This window comes from Nothoprocta perdicaria, unplaced genomic scaffold (genome assembly GCF_003342845.1).
Source record: "Nothoprocta perdicaria isolate Ctin4 unplaced genomic scaffold, notPer1 scaffold_36, whole genome shotgun sequence".
Lineage (NCBI taxonomy): Eukaryota > Metazoa > Chordata > Aves > Tinamiformes > Tinamidae > Nothoprocta > Nothoprocta perdicaria.
The window spans coordinates 1,816,451-1,826,785 of record NW_020455599.1 but is presented as its reverse complement, the minus strand read 5'-3'; positions in this window follow the sequence as shown (position 1 = coordinate 1,826,785).

Here is a 10,335-nt window from a genome sequence, read left to right as displayed (position 1 = left end):
AAAAAAAAAAAAAAAAAAAAGAAGGAAATGTCACTATGTCACTCTTCGGGGGTAGATTTAACCATTCGCGCTTCTCGCTGAAGTGCGTGAACATCTTTATGCATTTGTGCTGAACTGGGAGCAACGAAGGCTGAGCTCCGGGATTCTGCGCGACCGGAAGCTGGAATTGCCCTTGGTGCAGCCAGGCCCGCCTGGACGCGAGCCGGAGCTCCGGGTGCCCGCCGCGCGCGCCGGGGCTGCACCGGGGGCATCGCCAGCCCCTTGGGAATTTGCTCTGCAGTACGGGAAAACTGCCTGAAAAGGGATATGGGGAAACGAAAGTGTTCAATGTAATGGATCCTTTGCTCGCTTATTAACCGCTATATCAGTTTTTTAACGGGAAATCTTTACAGCCTAATCGCGTATATAAATTGCCTCAAACTCTGTTATCAAGGCGTTCAGACAGGTATACTTCTACTTTAGCAATCAAATACTTCAACAGTTCTTACTGTTAGTGAAAGAAGACACAATGCAATTTTTTTTTAAAAAAGCATAGTGTCAGCATCTGATACGTGAGACCTTCCAATATGAAAATAATGCTACTGTAGATTACCTTGGTTATCGCCAAAGTCTGATAAGCTTTGGCTTATCAGTGGCATCTGTGTGGATTTGATATATGGATTTGGTGACTCACAGACATTGGGCTGGTGGAACGGCGCCTTGGGTTGCGCACCGTGGCCCGAGCAGCAACTTCCAGATAGTTTTCGGCTAATTGAATTGACAGTGGCAACTCCCATGACTCTGGATTGCCCTCTCAGACAGCCTTCCAATGCGGGAGTCAAATAATGCATCAAAAAAAAAAAAAAATCCTAAACAGGAAAGAATAACCTTAGTCCTATAATATTCTTTTACTGTAACAAATCCTATATATTGCTTACATGCCCTGATGTTGAAAAAAGTGGGGGGTGGGAGGGGAGATAAAGAATGACTAGGGAACATTAAGAAATATCAAGTTAAAATGATTTATTGCTCTTGAAGTGTGGAACATTCCCTCACTAATATATTCATTTATCCAAGGATCAAACTTTATAAGGCCCAGAAGAATATATGAGTATCTGAGCGTAGTTTTGACTTGAACTGGCTCTTTATGCCTGACCAGAGGGGTTTTGTTTTTCCTCCAAGGCTGGCGTCATTTGTGGCTATTGTTACCGGGACATAAACACGGCGCTGCCCCCAGGAAGGGCACTCTCACTTTAGAGCCCTCCTCTAGGAGGGTTTTCACTTTCATAGAAATACTGCTGCTTCTGTATGAGCTTGAATTATAATAATAATAATAAATAATAAAATCCTGATTGAAACAGCAGCATCACACAACCGCTCAGATAGCTGATATTAAAAAAAAAGGGAAGAAGATTTTTTTTTTTTGCAATTTACCTAAGTGTAAATTCCTAATGCAGTCTATCTTCACTGAGCAAAAGCACTACGCATTTGGTCACATACAATTATTTTCACTCTCGGGGAGCTTCCCAACTCTCTTTCATTGCACAGTCTAGGAACACAGTTTCTGCATAGCTAAAGCTGCAGTCCACAGTTGGGTGGATTGTTCACAATTCCAATTGCATATGGACAATGGATATGGACAATGATTTCACGAGATTCTATGGCAAGGTCGCTTATTATTTACTGCATGGAGGTTCAAGATAATACACAATTATCTTGGGATATGCTCCCGTTGGGTCACGAGGTTCAGATTGGACCGCCTTGCTTTCCAGGCTCCTTCTGAGAGGAGTCTGGCTGCGGCTGGATCCAATCCTAGTCCCAGACCTGGTCGACGGTTTATGACTAAGGGATTTTGTGCACAGTTACAAAGTAAAGTTTAAAGAAAGTGCGCTATATTCACTTCACTTTTTCATTATACAGTCTAGGAACACCATGTCTGCATAGCTAAAGCTGCAGTCCACAGATAGGTGGATTGTTCACAAACCCAGTTGCATTCAACAAAATCACTTTGGCTGCCAACTCCACCGTCTTTCAAAGACCATCTCATATCACCGGCTCCAAAAGATGAGCACTGACTTGAAATCTTCTGACTCTGCCTCGAGTCATCAAGTACTTTCTCCTCTTTCATGACTTTGGTTACCAACTACTCTCTCTCAGAATATCCCTAGCCTTAAAATTTTAAATTTTAAGAGGGAACAGCATTTACCATTACTGAAAGATAAAATGTGTTTGCATCAAGTCTTACAGTGCCAAGAGACTCTATCAATATGGTTAAAAAAAAATGTGAGGCGTCAGCAGAAAATACAGGCAATCTTCCAGTGGGATAATAATGTTATGGCAATTAACGGAAGATGTGGCAAAGAATTCCCTTCAGCAGAACTCCAAACCCAAAGTACAGTAAGGGCTATGCAGTTGCCTTAGCAGGAAAGCATGGCCCATCCCCTTTCCCAGTTTTCCCCACCCCTTCTCTCCTCTCCTTTGTCAGCACTAGTTGTCCGGCCTGACCCAAAGCCAGCCCCTTCCCACCAGAATATCCGGGTGCAGCTGGATGCCCGGAGCCGATCTCCCTCGCCGCACAACTGCCTCCAGCAGCACCAGGACGGGGCAGGAGCCAGGGACTGCGGAGGGCGGCAGGGCGGACTGTCCTTGTGCGCAGAAGGAGGAACAACCTAATTCCTACTGAACAGCCAGGAAAGGACCAGGTTCCCAGGGTAGGAGCTCCGAGCAGAAAGAGGTTTTGTGATCAAGCCACTAGTCTGACTGCAAGCTGCATGAGGACAGCTATATCCAAGCAGTTGGAGATCACACCCTGCTGTGCTTCCCTGTGAGCGCAGGATAGCTCCTTGACATCCAGGTAGTTTCTCAACCATAGTTTATCCATAGTTTCTTAACCACCAGTGAATGAATGCAAAAGGATTTCTACCCTCTGAAGGCAGGAATAAGGCAGCGCAGCATAAACTCCTAATACAAGGAGCACAAACCGAGTCTTGGCTTTGGGGGACCGGCCAAGAGCCCCGGGGCACTGCAGGTTTTCACGGAGCAGGAAGCACCGCTGCGGCAGAGCACCTAGTGCCAGCGGCACCAGGCATCCACAGTGCCAGGCTGCAACTGGTTTATCAGCACAACCGGGCTAAGAAGAAAACACATCCCCAAAAACACGTCTCCCTTCACCTTCCCACCCATGTGCCCCCCACGCCGCCACCAACCGCGCTCCGGACAGGGACCCTCACCCACCTGCCGGTGCCTCTGCTGCTGCCCGCGGCGCGGGGCCCTCCCGGGCGGGAGAGGCCTCCTCGGGCTGCTCTCCATGGGGATCCCGCGCTGCTCCGGCACCTTCCGCCCGACGCGGTTCCGGCCGCGCGGCATCCGCCTCCAAGGCGTCTTCGCCGGTGCTCGACACAGGTACATTCACGTCCAAAATCTTCATGGCCAGGCGTTGGGTAAAGGACGGAAGGGAAGGAGGAAGAAAGGAGACAAAAAAAGGTAACGTCAGTATTAGGCTAATTGTCCTGCACAGAGCATTGCTCATTTATATTCCTTTTACATACACATATATACGGGCACTTGGGGAAATAAGTGTCTATGCCTCAGTGTAGTACTGCCATTTTTTTTTCAAAATTATTAACTTTAATAAATCACCAAAGCACTTCTGTGAGAGAGAAAGAAAAAAAAATACAATCTGGGGCTGTTTTATTGTTCTCCTGCATGAAACCCATGGAAGAATCAATTCCCACAGACAGTGACCTATAACCTTGTGTATAAATACATGTCTAACGTTTACAGTCACGAAGGAAAGCTTCGGAACGATGTGAATCCAGCTGATGAAAAGCTATTTTTCACTCTGCAGAATGTCCGAAACGCTCTCACATGTGCACGAGCCCCGTCTACGCTAAAGCCATTGAGGTTGCTCCTCTGCTCATGCATCTATTTCTCTTACTAGTATCAACTGCACAATTAAAAGGGAACAGAACTATTTGGGAGAGAAAGGTGAACATATATATATATATATAAAATCTTCATGGAGGTTTATATATAAAATCTTCATGGGATTCATATAAACCCCATGAAGAAATTCACTGAAGCTGGGATTAAAACTAGAGTTTGAGGGCCTCAGTTATGACGCAGAGATTCTTATAGAGGAGGAGGAGACTTAGTTTTAAATAAAACAGTACAGAATTTGCATTTTTAAACTATTGCATTTTTAAATATATTTGGCAATTTATGAACTTTAACATAAATAAAAAAGCTATTCTTCAGACAAATTACATGTTCACACTTATCAAATTGAAGGGCAGACATTCATGCTTATATATAAACTGTCTTTGCTCACTATTTTTACAAGTAAAACTTATAATAGCTATAGTAGAAGAACCCCTAAGGAGGCAGGGGGGAACTCCTTTACAACTTCCATATTAAATACAATTTTAATTACTTCTGGAATATTTTATAGTCTTGCCATACAGCAAGGCAGATAGATAGTTCTTAAATAATAAAAATATGCTTCTAAAGTTTAGGATGTGTTATGGTCACTGACAATGCTTCTTTACCCTTAATAATAATAAATAACCCTAGTTATTTATTTAACTAACTTGCTCTCCAGCTGACTGCATTCCCTTCCAAGAGGAGCCATTTCAACCAATTAACCACATCTCCAATCTCCATTCCCGAAGTACGAGTTTAAAAGTTCCTCTAGTAGAGCAACAAATCTTAATTACGTATTATTTTCTTACTACTCAGCCATGCTGTTAAAATACTGGCATTGAAGGTCCGCTCGTGAGGTGCAGAAACCCCTGATACCTCCCATCTTTCAATGTAACGTAACGTCCAAACTCGTCCAAGACCAAACTGGGATGAGGCCAGCGCCACATTCCCGATGACTCTCCTCTGAAAACCACCAAGACAAGTTTCTGAGCGGGGACACCTATTTAGTAACTTACATTAGCAGTTATCCTGCTGCGAGGGAATTTCAAATCAACACACAAAGCGCTGGACAAAAGGCTCCCGCTCTTATTGTCCACGCACCTTTTCAGAGGCCGGAGCTGAGGAAAGCACCATGCCCTTCCCTAGGCAGGGCAGCGCATTACGGCTCCCAATTTTCAGTTCAGAAGCCCTTAATTAAACCAAATTGTTTCCACCTGGTGTTGCTGCGCTCCTCAAAGCTGCCTTTCATGGCCACATAATCTACCTCGCGAAAAAGGACACCATTGTGCTCCACTGCCAATACCACAGATGGAATAATTTGGCTTCGGAGTTTTCACATGCTGAGACCAGATATTAAATAGAAGAAATGCAGAATGGCTCAGCACTCGGATTACATTCCCGCTTCTCACATCATCCTTTTCATAAATCTAAAGCACAGGAACTCAGAAGAAATAAAAACGCCACACTACTGAGCAAAGGGATCTAAGCTCTGAGAAGTTCCTCTGCTGTTGGACACAGCATCAATTCGATGGTGATAATCAGTTAAAGACTAACAGTAAGTGTTACCATCTCAACCGCGGTCACTTCCTCACTCAGTGCTCCCTTTTTCACAGTTGCAATTCATCCACGTAGACAATGTCTACCTATCATCTCAAAGGTAAGTAACCAAAATCCAGAAGTCTCTGAATCTAGCAGATAAAGCTTTTGATTTGTAAAATGCTAAGATTGCTTCTGGTGTGAAGAACCCTACCAAGCGCAAGTTAATATATTTCCTTACAATCCCTGTCCACTCTGAATGTAAATGTCGTTCTGAAAGTGGGACACCTCATTCACAACTGAGTAGAAACAGAAACACATGACGAATTTGGCATTTTCAAAGTGGACCAGATCTTCCATACAACCCTCCTCTTCTAGGGAACAGTGACCTTTTTGCCCCATTCATTCTCCCGTTAAGAGAGTTTGACGTGATTCTTGACTGTAGGAAAGCAAATTTGGATTTCAAAATCAACTGGCCTACTTTAAAAAATGGCATAAATTATAAAAAAACAATAAAACAACAGTATTGATAAGTTTAAAAGTACACAAAGGAGACAAAATACCCATGTGACAGATGCTTTTGTAATGTGAAGGGGCACACAATAGCGTAATTAGTTTTTAAAAGAAGGTTTCTGTTCTAAGTTGCTGAGGCTCTTTATGAGGGTCAGTGCAGTCTGTCCCACTGCATTAGGTCTTGAGAAAAACTAATTTCTATTTTCACTCCCATTAACTGCTTCATTTCTCTGAAGGGATCTCAGCTGCAATTTAGACCAATTATGTCTCCTCTAGTAAGCGGTGCTCTTAATTCCACTGAGAATAGTTATAAAGTTTAGGCAAACATAAAGTCAAAGTTTAGAGAGATTTTAGAAAATCTTAAAGACAAAATTAGCAGCATTAGGAATCTCATTATTCAGCTCTGTTTATTTATCTGTGGGTGCAGAGACGTACTGCAGTGGCACATTCACCCAGTTCTGAGGCACACAGTCAAGGTTCTCCTCGCACAAGGAAATCCTTTCTGAGTGTGCTACCTCATAAATGCAGATCAAAATGAAGAGAAGTGCGTTTCCAGCTGCCTCCTTCTTCTGCTTACTCATTCTCAAACCAGAGGGCTTGCAGTGATGCAGCACTTCTGGTTCTGCCCTGTCACTGTTACACAGCATGTTCATGTTCTCCAAAATTTTCCCTCATCCCCACTGCAGAAGGTGAAGCACTGACACACCACTAGAGACGTTAAAACGTGTGCATTAAACAGCCAACAGCAGCTTCTGCTCCATTATACAGCGCTCAGCTCAACCGCTGCACTTCACCAAACACACACAAGGCTGCAAATGCCTGAAGAAAAGCAATATAAAGAATGAGGGCAGATGGGAACGGCTGGCGGTCCCTGCTCCCTTGTTGTACATCCCTTCCTCACGTCACCCCTTCCTCTCGACGGGCCAGCAACACCCAGCTTCCCCCGCTAGTAACCACCACCATTCCCAACATTCCTTGTACCAGACCCAAATCATTCCTGGGATTCCTCCTACCAGGCCCAAACACACCAGAGTTAATTTTGCCTCATTCTGTTAATCCTTCCACGCTGATTCTACATCAGATTACCAAAATAGCCATATCCAGCTGTCTGAACAACTGAGCAAACTAACACCAAGTAGCACAAAGGTCTCATTTTTTTTTCCCTCAGGTTCGATTTTGAAATGTCAGGAAAACTTCCAGATCCGGTGGTCAGCCGGGAGGTCAGCTCCTAACACATGCTACCTCACTAAAAAGTTCTTCCAACACCAACATTTTGGGAAAAAAAACATATATAGATCATTTCAACTCTTTGTTCACAGTAGTGGGTCTTGCTTTGCATTAACTAAGGCACTGCATGTTGCAGGGCCATCACAGATGCCAGGTGCAGACAAGATAAGGTGCTTGCTCTGCAAGGCGCACGAGCGCACGCTCAGCTTCAGTGCCTTATTTCTGGGCAGGCTCCTGCAGACAAATTCGAGAGTCTTCTCCCTGGGTCTCACTACTCTTTGCCCTGACTTAGTAGGGACATCTCCGTAGGGATGACTACGTCAAAATCCACGTGGCTGAAACAAAACAGCTGGTCTTGACTCCCAAGTGATCTAATACCTCTTTTTGCAGTGTGTAAAGTTGCTGCTACCTCCAGCTGCCATCCTAGCCCATGTCCTAAGCCTGAGCCAACCCTGGCCCTTTCCTGCACCTCACATCTTTCAGGCCTTTCCACAGAGCACCTCTGGGGCACAGCCTCACCTAACCACCCACATGGGTACAACTTACCCAGGCCCGGAATCCAGGGATTCTGGATCTTTTACAACACGGATGGAGGACAAATCAAGTGAGTCTCGTTTCACTAACTGAAAACACAGCTCGCACTTCCAATCAGAAGACCACATCTCTCCTCTCTGCATTTCTTTAGCTGCTCTATCCCATCAAACACAAGCTAATTGCCCTTCTTTCAAAGGCTCCTGGACATTGCTCATATTTCACACATTATGATGGGATTATTTCACACGTTCTATGGCTCCATGGCACCCATTTCCATTGTGTATTTTTTTCAATTAAGCTTTTTTTTTTTTTTGCTTTCTCCCAAGCAACCATACAGCTCTGTGAGGAACTCTGAACATGACCATCAAACCACCTCATTACCTTCCCTTCAAAGCCTAAGGAGAAGTACCCAAAGAGAAGCAGTGCTGTGCTAGGAGTGCTCCTACAGCCTGCTCACACCATTCATAGCAAAAATACCTCAAACCCGAGTAATTTTTAAACTCAGACTCTTAGAGACGCAGGAACTTTCCGCCGGTATTTGATTAAGTTTAGTTTTTACCATCCCTAATGTAGGACATGCTTATATTCTCAGGCTGACTCAGCTCTGTCACAGCACACAGTTGTTTAAACAGCAGATGTAAGTCTGTCACAGCTGTTATTTGTCAGGCATTCAAACAATAAGGCATTCTGACATCTCAGCTGGTAACCTCTTCAGACGAGATGGTTCCAAATATTTACTGTCTAGCAGACACTTGCTCTCATTACAACACAGGTAACGCAATCAAGTTACTCCTCAGAAATGGAAATTACCCAGAAAATGGCCTGAGCGATTCACTGGTCTGGAGTAGGGGCCCCTGCGTGTGAGCACGCCAGGAATTCACCATGCTCACGGGTTGAAAGCCATCAATCCCAGCAAAAGGCTACCTTTGCCAGACCTCCAGTTTGCCGCAAGAATACCGCACTGGGCTGCCAGCATTTTTTCTGGGCTCTAGCTTTAAAAGTTTCCCAGCGCACTTTCAGGTAGCTCTTCCAACAGAGCATTCGGCCTTCTCCGTAGGGTTGGAAAAAAAAAGAGAAGAAAAGCTTGTAATAAAAATGGGAGCTTGGATTATTAAATAAAATAAATATGTGGGTTTTGATCAGAAGAACCAACTGGTTTCACTGAAACGCTGACAGGAGGGCACCGCTCTCCTTGGGCTGCCTTCCAAGGGCACCACTCCGGCACCTTCGGTCCCCTCCGCTGCTCAGCGGGATTAGGGGCGCCGGGGGGACCTCCCTGCTGGGTGGAGGGCTGGCTCACAGCAGGACTGTGCATGCACCAGTCCAGTGGTCTGCAGCCACCCAGCTCCCTGCCTAATCCTGGCCAGCGCTCCTGCCTGCTCCCTCGTGCTCCTGCCCGCTCCCCTGCTCCTGCTGCTTCTCTTGCCCAGGCCCCAGGAGCCAACACGTCTTGCTAAACAGGCAGAAAATCCTCTCTCCAATGAGACCAAAGAGCTTTTGAGTGGGTTACTCATCCATGGAGTGAGCTCGCAAGCATCACGGGCGGCGCAGGGACTCTCCTGAGCATGGGACTCAAGCCTGTAGGCACCTCAAAGCTTGGCTCGCGCTGGGACATGAGGTTTTCTGTTTGTGCTCATCTTTAGGACTCAGGCATTCCTACTTTTGTTGCTTTTATTGAAATCCCTTAAATCCTTCTCACACCAAATGTCAGTGCTGCATGCTATCCAGGACATCTGAAGGGAGATTTCACAAGCAGACCCAATCCAGCAGGAAGAGCTTTTTACTTCCCTTCCTCCTCTGCGACCCGGCCACACGCTACTGATGCCTGCGTGGCCTGCGTCTCTGTGGGGCACTCTGAGAGCCGCTTCAACTCACCCAAACATCGGGCAACTCAGCCAGGAAAGAAGGAAAAACAAGGAAACTGCTGCTTCTTGGAGGTCAGGTGGCTCATGGAAAGCTGTGGTGAGCTCCCAATACTGTGCAGGGCGCATGACAGGACTGCATCCTCAGGGCAGGAAAAGGACGAGGAGGAAGGGAGGGCGATATTGCTGCTGGAACAGCAACTAACTAGATGGAGGAACCTTCCATGGAGCCAGAAACTCCTGAGGCTCCAGCTCAGCTTCGGGTGCTAGTTTGCAGACCCAGTGGATTCAGTTCAGACATGCGAAGGCATTAGCACCTCCAGCTCTCCTCACACTCCCATCGGGAGGCAGCCTCCAGCAGCAGGGATCACCACAGGAGACAGGAACAGCTCCTCGCCCCGTGAGTCCGGGCCTCGTCTACCACAGCGACACCACCACCGATTCCACGTGTCACCACCACGCCGGGCTGCAAACGCTGCAGCGCTCGACGTGCGAGTCGGCGGTGGCCTGTGAAAGCACCAGATGGTCCCCAGAGGTGCTAAGCCCCAGGGCGACGCTGGAGCTGCAGGGTGTGCAAACCAGCACCCCGGGGTTTCCAAATGCCAGGGGCACTCGGCCCCAGCGCTCGTCAGGCTCGTGCACTGCTGCGCCGCCGGCCAGCGTGGGCACCACGAGTCCATCCTTGCACCACCAGTGTGGGCACCACGGGTCCACCCTTTGCCCCACCAGTGTGGGCACCACGAGTCCACCCTTGCACCACCAG